We start from the raw sequence: 18460 nt of genomic DNA, 5'->3' as shown, positions 1-18460 counted from the left end.
ATTGGGGAAACCAGAACCAGGGCTATGTCTATGCTGTAATTCCACAAAAATGCTTTTTAAAAAATTCATAGTGTTGTTGTGGGAGCACAGATCAGTTTACTAAGGATCACTACTTTCACTTCAGACTTTCAGAGCCTCACAAAATGGACTCCTGCATTGTCTTCCCCCCACTACAGAATCATCTCTCACCAGAGCTCTAAATCCCTTAACCACCTTGGAATAAATCTGCAAAGCATTAGCCATTTCCCAAGGACATGAAATTCAAAATGGTGCCAAAGTGGAAGGCAAAGACCATTCCAACCTTTGATAATCAAGAAAGAAGGCAGACTGATTTGTAACTGGGGAAATCTTTGAAAAAAAATCCCAGAACCATTCCAAGATGGTCTTGCTTTTAACATTCATGCTTTATGGCTCGAGACCAATGTGTCTCTCCCCCCACCAAATCTGTAAACAGGAATTAGACTTAAGGGAAGACCTGATGTGTGTGATGAACCCACCCACACAGTTTTGTAAACAGCCAAAGACTCTACATATGTTATTAAATAGAAACCTCTGTTTTCCCGATTCCTGTCAGTGTGCAGCTACATCCAACTCATTATAATGGACTATCTTGTAAAAAACAAGTGACACGCTCTACTGGTTTTAGTTGTGAAAATTAACTTGCTATCTGACAAGAAGGTGGAGACCTGATGGTTTAATTTAGCAACTTTCATCTGGGATACATCTGCAGTTCTCGACAAAAGTCAGTCCTGTTTTTGGTAGGTATCCATGATTCCTCTGCTAGGCTTACTTTGCTCAACATCCTCCTAGGAAATGAAAAGTCTGTCATTCCACATTGTCTCTTTTTCAGGAAAACACTATATTCTGGAGTGGATTTTAAAAGAACAACAAATTCTTTAACTACACAGCCTTTCAAAAACTACTTCTACTTGCTTACTGGTAAAATAAAATAAATAAAATAAAATAAAATAAAATACATGCAATCAGTTATTATGCAAGTTTAAAGTCCTTTGGAATTCAATAGGGCTTAGAGTAAGTAAGGGTAGACAATGAATTTCAATTTGTGTCTCTCCTTCAAACTCAGCTTAGCACCTTGCAGTCTACTTTTCTGCAACTTGTGACCCATCAAGTAGCTGTTACATTCCTCATAAGCAGACTGGACCCAATTAATAATATTAATGCACATTTCACCACTCATCTGCACAGATCTGGTATATTTCTTGCTCACCACTTGGCAGGATAAAAAAAAAAAGTCAATATTCTCCTTGTGGGAGAGATTGAAACCAGTTAGTTTATCTGGGGTAATTTGGTTGTCTGTACAGAGTCTGTGCAATACTCTTATGAATGATTTTATAGGCCAATTTAGGCATTCAGTACTAACTCTGAAGGGGTTTTCATGCAGGAGTGTGCTAGCCTCGATTCCAATGCACATATTAGTCACAGCCTGATGGATGTCATACAATCAATGTCATTCTGAACCTATGCATGAAGCTCTGTACCCACCACCTTGACCCCCTTCAGCTTGATGTGAATTGCATGTGAGCTGGGGAGTGTGGTCATCAGCTTCTAAGAAGTAGGGCTAGCTTACTTGTTCCTGAGATGCTCCTTGTATGTTCAAAGTGTGTATTTGAACCCCCTCCTCCCGGAAGCACCTTCACTTGGTTGTTGCTATGGCAACTGGCCAACTAAAACCATTATCCGACAAAGAGACTGGCTTGCCTGGTTCAGCTACTAGATTCTAAACCTCACAGCTACAGAACCACAGATGTCAAAGGGATTCACAGATATTACCCAGAGTGACCTCACAATCCTATAACAATATTCTTTTCACACAACCCTGAAAACATACTAGTTCAGGGCTAGAGCCTGGCCTACTTTCACAGCACCTCCCCATCCCTACAATTATCTGACTTCAGCATTGGCAGTTTTTTAAAAACTACATCTGCTGTAGCCATTTCAACAAGAGAAAATACTGCCAACTTTCCTTATTTTGGAGAGTTGGCAGTGCTTTCTACTGTTGAAATAGCTATAGCAGATGTAATTTTGTGAAGTGCCTGACTGCCATGATATGGAATTCTCCTCATTCTGAAAGTGTTCAATGTGAATTTTAGGGAGAGAGAGGCTTTTCTCCCCCTTCTTTTTAAAGGAGAGCAATGAAGACTTTTATTCTCTCTACAGTAAATCTTCCTCATTTCTTTCTTTTACCTAGAAACTGATCACAATTCAGTGGAAGTTTATGAAAGTTATCTTGGAATAGCTACCTCTAGTTTGCACACACGCACAAACCTATTTGGTTGGCTTAAAAAAGAAGAAGAAAACCTTTTTGAGTGACTTGCTGGGAGATCTCATGGCCCTTCTGTGCCTTGGTAAGGCAGGACTAACACCACCCTAACGTAAGAATCCTAGCTATCAAAAGCAGAATCGCTAAAGAAGCAAAGGTAAATATGGTAACTCTGAAAGAAGCTGCCACAGCATTTTAGTAACTCCTTCACCACAGACAAGACTGCTTCCCACATCAGCCATGCAGAAAATACACTGATCAATGTTGTGTAACACAGATAGCCCCCCCACACGATGCACTGCTGGACAGTCAGAAAACCCGTGCTTTCTCCCACAAAGACTATCATGGTTTGTGGGCAGGTTGACCGCAACTGACCCTTATAGCCAAAAATTCCAAAGCTTTGGGGTTTGAAGCATTTTCTCATAGTACTGTACATGCACAGAGAGTTTGCCAAAAGCCATCTTTGGTCAGGCAGATAGCAAGGGCTAAAAAGTGGTGGAAGGATGCTTTTGGTACCTCCGTGGGAGAAAATATTGTGGAGGGGGTTCTTTTAGCTGAATCTTGGCTTGCATGCCAGCTCTATAATAATGGCTAACAGTGCAGCATTTGCCTAATGTAGCATCTATTTGTCCTTGGTCAAAGAGCAGCAACCAACCCGCACCAGCCAAAGTGTTTATGCCCCATGCCCCCATTTCTGGCAGAGTGATCAGTTCATCCTGTACCCTGCCTTCAAGATAGTCAGATTTTGTTTAACTGGTAACTTATATTTGGAGCTGTGCAATCTATATTGAGAAGCAAATATTCATTATACACCTTTAGGTGCCAGGCAAAGATGTTCCTTTTTAATCAGGCCTTTGGTTGACCTGATCAACATCCTGTACCCTTTTAAAATGTGGCTCTTTGGGGGGGTGTTATTGGGTTATTGTTTTTACTTTGATTTTAAATATTGTGATATTTTATGTGAACCGCCCTGAGAGCTCCGGGTATAGGGCAGTATATAAATTGAATCAATCAATCAATCAATCAATCAATCAATCAAATAGGTAACAGAAACTTCACATCACAGTGCAAATGAGATGAAGAGCGAGAGCAAAATGCAATAACTCTTAAGAGACAGCATAAAGCTAGTCTGAAAAATCCTGGAAAAATGTCAGAAGTAGTGGTAGCAACACCAACTGGGGTGAGCGTCATGTGCCTTGTCAGGAGATAAGAAGCAATAACACTGATTAAAACAACAACCCACTGGTGTGAATCAGCCCCCATTAGGCAGCAGTTGCTGAAAAGGTGAAATCCACGTGAGGAATCATTAGGAAAGGGACTGGAAGTGAAACAGCCGCTATCATAAAGCTGTCTTAGTAATTTTTATTATTATTATTATTATTATTATTATTATTATTATTATTATTATTATTTATACCTTGCCCATCTGGCAGGCACTCTGGGTGGCTACCAACAGAATATTAAAAACATAATAAAAGATCAAACATTAAAAACTTCCCTAAACAGGGTTGCCTTTAGATGTCTTCTAAAAGTCAGATAGTTGTTTATCTCCTTGACATCTGATGAGAGGACATTCCACAGGGCAGGCGCCACTACTGAGAAGACCCTCTGCCTGGTTCCCTGTAGCTTCACTTCTCACAGTGAGGGAAACACCAGAAGGCCCTTGGAGTTGGACCTCTGTTTCTGGGCTGAACGATGGGGGTGGAGACGCTCCTTCAGGTATAGCAATCTATGGTGCAACCAACAGTTGCTTATATTTTGGTTGCTACACCTCAGAAAAAGGATATTATAGAGCTGGAAAGGGTGCAGAAATAGACAATCGAAATGATACTGTGTAAACCAAGCATTCAAATGAGTCCTTACCAGCCAGAGATCACCCTTGGGAAGAGCTGGAAGTCAGTGGCAAAACCCATGCTTTGCATGTGGAAAGTTCTCATCTCCAGATCAGGCTGAAACCCTGCAGAGCCAATGCCAGTCACTGTAGATGATCCTGACCAAGATGGACAAATGGTCCGACTTGGTCTGATGCAAGTTGCTCTCTTCCTGTGTCATCCTAATTTATCTCCATAGACACCTTTCAGTGCCTGAGCTCAAAACGAGGGCCTGTGGAGTATTGTGAGAGACAGCACATGTTGAGCAAAGGAAGACAATGAGCCACATATCATTAAAAGTGATACCAAATGCTCCCTTTCCTTTCAACTTGAAGAAGTTGAAGCAAGATTTTGAAAGATGTTCCCACAGTGCTTTCTCTCTCTCCCCCCCCCCGCTCTTTTCATCCGTAAGATGAGAATAAAAGTGGCTTTCTGTAACCTCCAGGGAACATTACAAAGGATAACTACATTGATGGTTGCACTGGGATTTTGTTCAATAATGATGAAGAAGAGAAAGGTGATTTAGCATACAATCCTAATCACTTTGAAATCAATGCCAAGGGAAACATTGGCCTCAATGAGCACCCTAGATATACAATATAAATAAGACACTTGAAACCTCTCTGCGCTGGAATCATCACCATAGCCAACTCCAAGATCAATGAAAGGGGAGAAAAAGGAAGATATTTTCCTTTCCTCACTACAGAACTGATGATTTAATTTCCATGCTTCCAGGTGCAATTAGTATGCACTGTAATGGCGTAAGTCCTACTGACTTGAAGGCATAGTAATCTCGACTCTGGCAGGGGTTTCATTGCACACTAAATCAGCGAGAACTGATGCACCATTAAAATGCAGCGTTCCCTCAGTCCCTGCAGAACGGGCTGTAAAACTGTTACAGCTGCACTTTCACATCCACTTATAGCCCTTAAAAGATAGCAACGGCAAAAGGTGCAAAGGTTTGATTAAATTATGTAATCCGGACCCCGGTTTGGGGCCTCTCCCTAAAAACGATTCTGAGCGCTTTGATTAAATACCTATAAACAATGCAGACAAGTGGACGGAGTGCAATCAAAAGTTTTCCAAGTGCCAATTGACTAGTCATAAAACTCCCACATGCTTCACAAAACAGGGCCTGTCAAGCCATAACAAGTCAATTACACTTCCTTCGTCAATCTCTGTTAGTCTCGCCGATGACAGACTTGCCAATTATTATTTTTTACCAACTCGGAAATCAGTGCTTCCTGCAGAAAACTGGGTGGCAGGGGGAAGATGGGATAGCCAGTGCTTTTTTTCTGGGGTACGCAGAGGTACGCATACCCCTAAACATTTTGTGAATCTAAGTTTGGCCTCATTGAGGGGTAGCATTTCCATATGAGTAGGAAAATGAGAGTATCCCTAAACATATTTCTTCAGAGAAAAAGCACTGGGGGTATCTGTAAGAAGAAGTTGTACAGGTTCTCTGCCCATTACTGAAAATGTCCCGGGTTGTAAGCAAAGGGGTGGAAAAACCATTGGTACTTGTACTTTTGGGATCCCTGGAAAATCAGGTTTCCAAAAGGCATGGGACCCTCCATGAGAACAGGAGAACAGGAGGGAGCAGAGCAGAGCTAACACCCCCGTGACACTCCCAGTATGTTTTTTAAAGCCCTTTTATTTTTTAAAAATATATCTTTTTATTAAATTTTCTGATTTACATTTCAAAATATTCATTGAAACAACCTTAAACCAATGACTCCCCTTCTTCTCTTTCCATGGTTCATTTTGCATTCCATACATCCCTGCATATTTTACATGAACTATACCATTGTTACATCCATTAAAAAATGTTTTCACTGTTGAATTTATCTCAAAGCTACACACATTTTTAAATGGACACAGTTTTAAAGCCCATTTTCAATGCTTGCAAATGGCTATTTACTTGGTGGACAAAAGTCCATTGATATCAGGGAAACATGCTTAACCACTGTAGCCTGTAGTATTCACTATATTATTAATATTATTTTTTTAAAAAGGTTTTGCAATTCTAGGAGCATTGAACACTGTCTCTGTAGTTCTTTTGCCCTCTTCCTGACCATTTCGTTGTGGAGAAAGATGTATGATATATCACAACCATTTTGCATACAGTCTCTCACCTGAAGTCTCTGGAGTAAGACGCAAGTTTTGCAGAGGAACTGCGATTTGTTGAGGATAAGTGAAGGAAACAAGAACACACCCTGAGAGCCTTTAACCTCCCTCTGATATTTCAAGACTTGATATTTCAGGTACACCCCCCGCTCCTCCTCCTTTCCTCTGCCAGTGGAGAATTCAGCATCCCTTTACAATGTATACATGAAATTTCAAATGTGTCTCCAGTGACTTCTAGCATATATATATATATTTTAGAGGATATAAATGCTCTTTTTGCTGAAAAGTGGCAGGCTCTTCCCCAAAGTCCTTAAGCGTATACTATCAAAGGAGTGTTTCAGTCCACATACTAGGTTTAACTATATATTTTTTATATCTGTTTCCAAAGTCCATGTCATTTTTATGGGGTGTTAAAAAGGGAAATTTCAATGCCACGGTGGCCTGATATGCAAACACAGATCATTTTGCCTGGGAAACTCTCGTTTCCATTTTAATGCGGAAAGGTTTCAGATTTACCGATAGCAGAGAGTAAACTGTAGGATGTCTCATAGCTGTAACAGTTTACTCTAAAAGTGTCTTCTGAAAGATCTGTGATCATTCATTAAACTCGATCCCTATCTGTTCAAAAAAAGGTCATAGTTTGGGCAGAGCTGTCCCCCAACCCCAATACCCAGATTTCACCTTATTTAATTTTTGGATGTTTCAGAGAAGACTTGCTTTGAAGTTCATCCCCATCTGTGTATAATACTGTGGGTGATCTTATAAAATAACAGTGAAGACTGAATAGATAGCTTCTTTTTGCTAGATTACATGAAAATCTGTCATTATTAATTATATTGTTCTCTCCACTAGATCCTTACAGCAACCCTGAAAGGTATTTTTGAGAGATTGTGAGTTTCATGGTTAAATGGGATTTGGATCCAGGGGTGGATGAACTAGTCCTCACTTAGTCATGTTCATTAATTTTAGTGGGTCTACTCTGAGCAAAACTTAGTTGAAAACCCACCCCAAGTTTCTCTGGTTTTAATCCAATGCAACATTATCACCACTGTACTACACAGGTTCTTATGATGCTGTAGTTTCTCACATGAGGCTGTGGGTAGTGCTAAACCCTAGAAATTAATAAATGGTTGGATTTTGATTATTTGGAGTACTGAAGGGAAGATTTAGTGGAAAAAGTACAGACTAAGCTTCTTTTGCAAGCCAGTGCCTCTCCCGGAATTGAGGCATTAACATGACAAAAGGTGTTGATGCCCCATCTAAGAGGAATCTTGGGCTTGGGCAGATAGAGGTTGCCAAACTGATGGGTGTGTATATGAGGTGACAGGAAAATAGTGCTTTTTTTTAAGCAAGGTGTGCTAGGAAGAAGTGGGAGAAGAAAGACAGAGCCATCTCACATAGGCTGGCTGAAGTCCAGCTGGGAGAGATGACTTGGGGTGAATCTAAACATAGGAATACAACGCTATAAATGAGTCATAAATTAGATGGGAAAAATTCCTATGTGAAAGCTCGTTTTAAACCATTCTCGCTCTCTTGCGCCATCTGGTGTTGCATGTTTAAAATGCAATCAAATCGCATTACTGTGACATATGTAGCTTAGTCCTTGGACTCCAGTGCTATACTGCTGTAAGATCTGGACTCTTTCCCTCATCTAAATCCAGGTGTAAATATGTGTTAAATCATGTTTCTTAAAGCTACAGTAGTCTCCGCTGCATCTTCAATTCTGTACTGTATGAGGGGAAATTGCTTTGCAAAAATGTGAACTGCCCTGAGATCTTTTATTTTGCAAAATAAATAAAAAAATCCTTCCAGTAGCACCTTAGAGACCAACTAAGTTTGTTATTGGTATGAGCTTTTGTGTGCATGCACATTTCTTCAGGTACACTGAAACAGAAGTCACCAGACCCATATATATATATATATATAGAGAGAGAGAGAGGGAGAGAGAGAGAGGGTGGGGAGGGGTATTACTCAGAAGGGTAGTGGGAATGGGTGATTGGCTGATAGGACAGGTTTTATTTTGCAGTTTTTGCACCACCACCACAACTCACTGTCCCCTCTGCAAACCTTATCAGCATTTTAGTGCCACATTAGAATGAAAGCCAAGTGGCGTCCACCCGTCATGTACCCAGAATTCAGTGCGCTGACCTATAGAGCTATGATTTTTTAAAAATAGCTATATAGGCTGGATTTTATAGAAGTGTATTTTTAGGACCCACGTTATTTTTGTGACTGTGGTTGTTTAAAACTGTTTTAACAGTTTTAACCATGACCTTACGGTGAAGGGCAGGTAAATAAATAAATAGTAGTAGTAATAATAACAATAATAATAATAATAATAATAATAATAATAATAATAATAATAATAATAATAAATCGTTGTGCCAGTCTTCCATTGACTGAGTTCATTAGGTGCATCTCACTCTAAGCCTGTAATCCTACGCCTATTAAACTGGCTAATCCACACAAAATACAATGGCATATTTCCAAGTAAATACACATAGTATCATGGTAAGGCACTGATCTAGAAAAAGCTGAGCAAGAAAGTCAGGAAAAACCTCTATTGTGAATGCGGTTTTCCACACAAGCTACTATGGATGATGAGAGTTTAAAGTTGCAGCTTGTGTCGAGTTATGTGTCCCAATGATTTCAGCGAGACAGAAGAGTGGAAGGCTGACCGCAGGAATGCAGCATTGAGGAGAATAAAGAGAAACAGAGACAACTTACAATATCAGCTGGAACTGCAAGCAAGCTGTGAACACTATTTTTGTTAGAGACTATCATTTGTACATGTTATTTTCTATGTTTCATTGTAATTCCCTGGCAGGAGTCCCGTAGCATCGTAAGCTAGAGGAAGGGGAGTTACAAAACCAGGTTGTTGTAAGGATTGAGTTTTATTGCTTTGCTATTAGAGTGAGGTATGTATTAACTCGGTTAATGAGGCATTAAAAAAAAAAAGTTAAACAGAACATCAGGCTGTGTTACTTTGCCAAACCCTGAAATAGTCACACGGGGAAATTGGGATAAAATAATAACAGTAAAAAATCAAAAACCCTCTCATCTGTAAAATGGGCAGTGATTAGACTAGCCCAATCAGCCTGTACAGTCTTCCATAGTTTGTCAACCTCTTTGAGATATTTCTCTCAATATAAAGTGGTATAGAAATGAAATCATCAACAACCCAAGAATGATAGAGCAATCAGCCAGTCAGGCAATATTATTCCTACAATCCTCACAGCTACATGGAAGATGCAGAAGGCCTTAAGAACGGAGTGTGGAGACAATCTTAAATGTAAAGAGAATATATTATTTGGAAGGTGGTGGGGAATCTCAGAAGGTACACTATCAGATGTGACTGGGGGGAAAGGAGATTAATCTGAACATGGATTAAGTTTGTTTCATTTTTGCTGTGCCATATGGGTCACTTTCTTTTACAGGATTCTTGCCCACAGTAGTAGATATGATGGTCATCCGAACTGAATTCACCCATTCCCATCCATTTTAGTTCACCGATGCCCAGGATGTCAATGTTTATTCTTGCCATCTCATTTTTGTTAAAGCTATGGTTTTCCCAGTAGTGATGTATGGAAGTGAGAGCTGGACCATAGACAAGGCTGATCGCCGAAGAATTGATGCTTATGAATTATGGTGCTGGAGGAAACTCTTGAGAGTCCCATGGCCTCCAAGAAGATCAAACATATCCATTCTTAAGGAAATCAGCCCTGAGTGCTCACTGGAAAGGCAGATTCTGAAGCTGAGGCTCCAATATTTTGGCCACCTCATGAGCAGAGAAGACTCCCTGGAAAAGACCCTGATGTTGGGAAAGATGGAGGGCACAAGGAGAAGGGGACGACAGAGGACGAGATGGTTGGACAGTGTTCTTGAAGCTACCAACATGAGTTTGACCAAACTGCGGGAGGCAGTGGAAGACAGGAGGGCCTGGCGTGCTCTGGTCCATGGGGACACGACTAAACGACTAAACAACAACATGGGTCACTTTAAGAAAGATATTCTGTATCTGTGGATTGCCGACACCTGTAACCCAATCAATATTGTGCTTGTCCACATAACCCTACTTTGTAACAGTTGCTGCTTACCACAGCTACTACTATGCCATAAGATCCACTGTCTTGGAATGTAACATATGGTACGTACAGTTATTTATTGTTTGATATTATTATTGCTGTAAAATGTGTGAGATCATGATATTGTATTTATTTGTATTACTTAGTGCTTTAACTACTGAGGAAGCCCACGATGGCGAAACAAGGCCAATATTCCGGAAATCCTTGTCTTGACTCTGTGAGAGGGTTTTGTGGAACTGTAACAACCTTTCATGTGGATTGTTTGGACTTTATGAACAGACAGAGGGAATAGACACCATTAGACGGATGGACCTTATACATGAACTGACTAGAAAATGAACTGATCCACTGGGTCTTCTGCTTTGTTCGTTTGTTGAACTTTATGAGTTACTTCTGTTGAAATTTGATACAATGAATAGTATACCTTATTTATCTAAAAACACAGCAGGTTACGTCTTGTGTGTTTATTGTGGTTCAAAACAACAGCAGCCCATTGAGAACCATTGATTAAACCAAGCAACAGATGTTCGATGGCAGTCAAATAAACAGAATTGAAAGACAGAATCACCAATGAATTCTAGAAATAATTAAAAGAATTAAAAAGGCAAAGAGAGGCTTGAATTATAAGCTTTCATCTACTAGATCCCAACTTTGTCAGATGCATCACAACAAAGTATCTTACTGCATCTTCAAGACTAATTGATGTCTTTTGTGAACAAGAGAGCTCACTTCATCAGACATATGAAGTGGTGACGTGCATTCTGGTCCATGACATCAATGCCTCTAAGGTGCCACAAGACTCGTTTTTGTTTGTTTGCTGCAAAATAATAACATGGTTGTCAATCTGAAAGCCAAGGGTAGATTTCAGAATCCACCCCAACAGATTTAGAGGATTATTGGCTTATCTATGAAAATTTTCAATGGATCTGTAGGTAATCCTCCTTCATCAAGCCAGGCTGACTCTTATTAGACTTGTAGTAAAAAGTTAAATTGCAGCCTAAAATATAGATCCCAGATGTATTTTGGACCTCACTTCCATTGAAATTGATTTCCAACCAAATGATTAAACCTCCAGGCTGAAAGCTTTAAATAAGTGGAACCTTTCCTTCTGACCAAGCTCTAGGAAAACAGCAGAATAAGTGTGGATCTAGCAAGTTTATTGATCCACTATTGCATCCACTATTTTTTTTTTTACTTTGCAACATTTTTTAATAAATAGTTTTTAGAAGTTAAAATATATTTAAATGATATTTTATCTTCTGTTACTTAATTTTTGGAAGCTAGTTACATAGGAGACAGCATCATCCCTTTGCCAATCCACCAATATAACACTCATTACTTCATTACTACACCTTTCCTCTCTGGCTGTTTCAATCTGGACCAATTCCTTTTTTTGTTTAGATGATTTACGTATCATCATTTGCACAAGCCATAGGGCAGTTTCAAAAAAAACAAACTGATGAAAACACATAACACTGATTTTTTAAAAAATCCTTTAAAACTAGTTCTTTAAAAAGACACAATAAAGGTAAAGGTAAAGGGACCCCTTACCATTAGGTCCAGTTGTGGGGTTGCGGCGCTCATCTTGCTTTATTGGCATACAGCTTCCGGGTCATGTGGCCAGCATGACTAAGCCGCTTCTAGCGAACCAGAGCAGTGCACGGAAACGCCGTTTACCTTCCCGCCAGAGTGGTACCTATTTATCTACTTGCACTTTGACGTGATTTCGAACTGCTAGTTTGGCAAGAGCAGGGACCAAGCAATGGGAGCTCACCCCATTGCGGGGATTCGAATCACCAACCTTCTGATCAGCAAGTCCTAGGTTCTGTGGTTTAACCCACAACGCCAAATGAGACTTACTAATAGCAGCAGCAACCAGGTCTCTCCTTCTCCAAACAATACTTCTTAACAAAGTGCCTCAAATTATAGAGAGTGGGGCCAGGTGCACTGCAGTAAGGAGGGAGTTCCACATATAAGGAGCCACCACTGAAAAGGTGCTTTCCTGGTCACTTCACACATACCTAATACTATGGAAGAGTCACAAAGAAAGCACCATCAGCTGATTTTAAAGCAAGTACTGGTAAATGTGAAAGAAGCTGTTTTGCGGATGGTTGGGCTTCAGCTTGTTTAGTAGTAGTAGTAATAATAATAATAATAATAATAATAATAATAATAATAATAATAATACATTTTATTTATACCTCACCCTCCCCAGCCGAAGCTGGGCTCAGGGCGGCTAACAACAATCAAAATAATCCAACATTCTAAGAACCTTTCATTATAAAAATTAATTAAAATCAAATTGATGGCAACCAATTAAGCAAAATTCTGTGCAGGTTGCCAGAGGAGGGAGTCAGGCTGCGCCCCGACCAAAGGCCTGGCGGAACAGCTCTGTCTTGCAGGCCCTGCGGAAAGATGTCAGGTCCCGCAGGGCCCTAATCTCTTGTGACAGAGCGTTCCACCAGATTGGAGCCGCGGCCGAGAAAGCCGTGGCTCTAGTTGAGGCCAGCCTAACCTCTCTGTTTAGGAATTTAAACATCAAAGTAAGCACATAGAATTGGGCTTGAAATGGCAAGCTGTGCAGCTGTTTTAAGATGCTAGAAATATGCTCAGTGCAGCTGTTTTAAGATGCCGGTAATATGCTTGTGGACTGCTACTCCTACCATATGAATCCTAGTGTTCTCTACATCTCTTTTCCTCTTTTAAGTTCAAAGGATGCTCAGCTATTTTTGAGAAGCTTGTATGGGTAGGAATTGCTATTTTGGTAATTCAGTTTTAACCCTCACTTGATTTTTGACACTATGTTGAAATGGGCATATAATTTTATTCACTTTTCTTACTTTTCCTGTTTGCTTGTATCTGCTATATAAACCTACAGACTGCAATTTTTTGCTGTTCTATTTAATTCTGTTTTGTGCATTATGTTTCATGCTGTTCCTATAGAATTGTACCTTTAAAGCTGATTTCCATTTATTAATGGAACATGTTTTGTTGTGCTTTTGATATTTCATAGTAAGCTTATCTGATACTGTGTATGAATCTCAATAACAGTATAACTCTCAGGGATAAATACATAAAAAATATGGAGTGATACTTTGCTCCATTTCATCTAAGAATTTATGCACATAGTTGTGAACAAATCCCTAATAGTATAAGGATCTGTGCATGCCAGTGGGTATAGTGTATGCTGTTCCTTTTATTTATATACAGCTTAGTGCCAAAATAGGCTGCTAAGCACTTTACAAGTATAAAAATCAATGATGCAACCTTTAAAATACGAACACCCACAATTACAACATGCAATAAAACAATCCAGTTAAAACAACACAGCCATTGAAATGGCTCAGGTCAAGAGATTAAAGGAATTCTTGTGTTACCAGGTGCATCTTCAAAAGCTGGTGGAATGCCAGTACTGATGATGGTATTTCAGCAGGGAGTGTCCTCCATGACACAAGCACCAGCACCAGCAACAGAAAAAGGCTGTGAATCCAACAGCTCTGGTTGCATGTATAGAAAATTTCCCCCTTGCCCCAAATGCCGTTATGCATCTCAGCCATTTGGGAAGGAGCAAGAGTGTGTTAAATGCCTTCCCTTATTTGATCACTGCTTTTTGAGGGTGGGGGAGTGGGGATGGAGACTTTGGCTCCTCACAGCTAGATCAACATGTGAGGTAAAACTGTCTCTCACAATGTGAAAGCTTTTCTTGCTGCCATTTAGGGTTGCCATATTCATGGGTGTCAAGGCTCTGTAAAGGCTTCGGGAAAGCTATTCCTACCCCAGCTGCAGCAAGAGCAGAGAAAACAAGGTAGAGTCATTTTTAAAATGAGGTTTATTCAATCCTAATAGCGAGAGACAAAAGAACGCAACCAGCCTCAGCAAACTGGGCTCCTTCCTCCTCTTCCTTAGCAACAGCATCTTCCCTTATGGTGGCCACTTGTGGTCAAATGTCTTTGAGTCCTTTGCTCCTGTACTCTTAATGAATGGCGTATTCTGGGAGAAGGGGGATCAGAAATACTTTCCACTGACGACGTGTCATCTGGCTGCCCTGCCGGATTCCTCCCCCCTTGTTCTAACACTTCCCAACTTTTCTGTTCTTCTCTCTCTGAGCTGTGACTTTCCTCAAAGCCCCGCTGTAAATCAAGGCTGTCTCCCTCTTCTCCTGCAGTGTCAGGAGAAGGGGGGCGGGGATTGATCTCCGCCACTCCTCCTCCTCCTCCATCTCGCCCTCTTGAGTCCGATCCCTGACATCGGGTATGTAAAATGGGAGTCGACATCGTGATCCATAGTTAAAAGTAGAAGTTGTAAATGTGTCCCATTTTTGCTCTTCAAAATATGGCAACCCTACCATCGTTAGATGGTGCCATTGAATAGCATTGGTGTGCCCTGTGCCCAGGTTAAGCAAAGAGTGGCATACTGGCACTGCTTCTTCTGCTGCTTCACCTCTTCCCCAGCCCTTAACTTCTCAATAATTTTTATTTAACAAGAAAATACATATAGTAAATATATTAAAGAAAAATAAAGAAAACACAAAGACACATTACTGGGAATCAGGATTTGGAAGGAAAGGGTAAAGGACCTCCCACAACTGCTTATTCACATCCTGAAGCCACTTTTTGGATTTGGAAAGGATTGCTAGTAAGCCCTGTTATGGGCATTTGTGTGCACAATCCCCTTGTTGTCTGCCTTCCTCTTTACATGATCCAGTTCAGTGGAAGGAACTGTTTGCCAGCTTCTTCCTCTTGAGTCTCAAGGTTGCCCTTGTAGAACGCAGCAGGAAGGAGGGTTGGAGGGGCAAAACTAGAATGAGTTGCCTCCATTGGTCAGCTCTGGCTCCAATGCTGTTGACCTCTTTGCCTTCCACCCTACCAGTCCCAATGGATATCAGCCACCACTGGTTGAGTCTCCTGAAATCCAGTATGCAGGAACATCATCATCATCATCATCATCATCATCATAACAACAACTTTTATTTGTATCCCGCCCTCCCCAGCTGAGACCAGGCTCAGGGCAGCTAACATCAAATATAAACATTGATATAAAATCAAACAATAATGAAATAACCTCTTAAAAACAAGTCAGGATAAAATTAAAGTCTGAATTAGATGGCTTTCCACAAAATTTGGGTTGGGAACAGTAAATGCTCATCAGGCCCAACTGTGTACGCTGATCTTATATGGGCCTGTGAGAATGCTGGGAGGCCTCTCTCGTACTAGTTCTTATACAAAAAGGGAAGGGGAGGCAGGCTGAGCCCTGACCAAAGGCCTGGCAGAACAACTTGTCTTACAGGCCCTGCAGAAAGATGTCAAAACCCGTGACCCTCCAGATTTTCTTCCCATTGACTCCAGGCAGCACAGCCAATAGACAAGGAAAAATTAGTTATGCCAACACCTTTAACAGCTGAGGACCCACACCAGGCAACCCCATATTTAATGTATTACAAAGTGTGTGTCTGTGCTGTGCCAGGATGGTTTGCATCAGTCCCAGCAGGAACGAAACATAGCCCAGATGTTAAGAAATTTGAGCTTTTAAACCTGTCTCTCTTCTGTTAACAGTATCTTACCCCTATCTCCACCACCCTACCTGTCATCTTGTTTCTCAAGCTGTATTTTGTTTATAGATATCAGCAAGGGCTGGCAAGTCCTGACAGGGGATGTGTGATTTCTGGTGAAGTCATTGCTCTCTGTTGATATGGACAAGAAAGCATTCTAGCCTTCTACTTCTCATTAAGGAGCTCTTGGACATGCAAAAGCCCCAAACACATGCCCTTATCCTTTTATTTTGTACAGCCTACCACACTACCACACTATCATGATACAGTAGTACCTCAGGTTAAGAACTTAATTCGTTCTGGAGGTCCGTTCTTAACCTGAAACGGTTCTTAACCTGAGGTACCACTTTAGCTAATGGGGCCTCCTGCTGCTGCCGTGCCGCTGGCATGCCATTTCTATTCACATCCTGAAGCAAAGTTCTTAACCTGAGGTACTATTTCTGGGTTAGCGGAGTCTGTAACCTGAAGCATATGTAACCTGAAGCGTCTGTAACCCAAGGTACCACTGTATTTTTAATCATAGTTAAACACACGCCAGAGTATCACTAAACCTCCAAATTGCAGCCTAGCCTTATTCTGGTATTTCATTTTTCCTGTTATGAAAATGAAAGTGTAATAGTGGCAGAAAGGATGTGAGGGAGAGAGCCTTTGTGCTTACCACCTCCACTGCAAGGATCCTTCAGAAGGGAATTGTGGCCAGGAGCATTATGTTGCAGGTGCATTTTTGATGCATTGAATTGAATGAAAGTTTATGAGTCATGGCAGAGGGGAGAGCATGTGTACAAATTCAACAGGACTTTGTTTTGTTGCTATTTTGTTTATGCTGTTAATATTGTTTTATAGATCTGAATGCTGTCGTACTTTGTGAATCCTATAATATGATTTTTGGTGTAACTGTGATGTTTAGCTTATTTTTTAGTTGTTTTGTTAATAGTGTTACATAGATGGTAATTGTTTTGTTTGTGGTTGTTTTACTGATGATTTGTTTTCTATATGATTTATGCTGTATTCATGATGTTCCATTATGTTATTTTTATCTTTTGTTTGTAAGCCAAACAATAAAAAAGTGAAATAGAATCAATCAATCAATCAATCAATCAATCAATCCTGGCTAACGTGGGAGCCTTGAGTCTTACATGACCTTCCATCTCTCAGCCATCCAGCATAAAGTATCCCTCAATGCAGAAAAGTCTGAGAGAGTCCTTGCTGGCATCTTCATTGCTCATAGTGTTCTGCAGTGCTGGATTCTGATAGCCAATTCCTGAGAGTGGTACAACAGGCAGCACCACTGTCAGACCTCATCCTGGAAGCCCTGGTTTGGCTGCCACCTCTTACCTTTGCCTCTCACCATTTGAAAAAGGGTTCCTTTCACCAGAGCAAAATCCCCCATACCATCCGTGTTCCAAAAGAGCTTATTCCCTGGCCCTGCATATGGAAAAGTATATTTTTCCAAGCCTGTTGGGGCGCTGAGGTCCTGGCAACTGCCTGAGGATGCCATGTGCTGACATTGGGCCTGCCAGTATTCAGAGCAAAGAGTTCCTAATGTGTGTCATTTTGAAATCCTTTCCCTGACTACCTTTCCCCTTTCCAAACAGCTTGCTTAGCACAGTGTCATCGAAGGTGAATGGAAATATATGTACCACATCAGTTCCCTGCATGATAATACCGCAAGATGTCTTTCATCATTCTCAGTTAATTTTAAATATAGGATTAGAACATTTCCCTGTCCTCCAATTCTTCTTGCAAGACAGTACTTAATATGCAAAAGCAATTCCACACACTGGTTTTAAAATGATCCTTGCTTTAGAAAGGCACATAAAACTTTAAGGCAGAGGGAAGATGATAAATTATCCCTCCTGCTATGAACATCCAAAGGAAACTGAGCATTACAGGATGCTTTTACATTGTGGGGAAATGATTGGGGGGGGGGAGAGCACAATAAATAAACCTTGGCTTATATGGTTGAAGAAGAGTGCATTTTTACAGCGTTTGGATGCCTTAGCATTATGAGAGGAGCTCCAGCGCCTTTGAACTCAACAAAGACTTTCATTTTCTTGCCCATTATTCCATTTCCTCGTTCTCTCATGAGTTTCAGATCCAATTCTTCCTAGTCTTTTATTCCTAGAATGCTCATAGAACAAAGGCAAGCACAAACTCTTGACTGGAAGGTGACTGCCCCACTTTTTCTCTTTGGTTATCTTTTTTTTGCAACACCCACCATGTGAAGAACCAAGTGGTAGCTGAAAGTGGAATTTGTACAGTCGGGAGAGGGAAAGGGATTCATTCTAACATATGTTTCTGTGACGGCGCCCCTTTCATTCATTTCAGTTAATCAGATTTAATTGCTAATTGGTATAATTAAACCTATTAGGCCTGTGTTGCAGCTCCCAATTGCAAAATCATACACAGATTGAGCCTGCAACAAAACAACTAACTTTCCTAACAACAACCCCACAAAACTGTCCTGAACAACAAAACAGCAGCAGTTGATAATAATCTTGGACAATTGAATTGCATTTTACCAAAGGCCTAGCTAAACAAATGTGCC

The sequence above is a fragment of the Podarcis vaucheri genome (assembly GCF_965113315.1).
Source record: "Podarcis vaucheri genome assembly, chromosome: 4".
Lineage (NCBI taxonomy): Eukaryota > Metazoa > Chordata > Lepidosauria > Squamata > Lacertidae > Podarcis > Podarcis vaucheri.
This window is presented reverse-complemented; position numbering follows the sequence as displayed.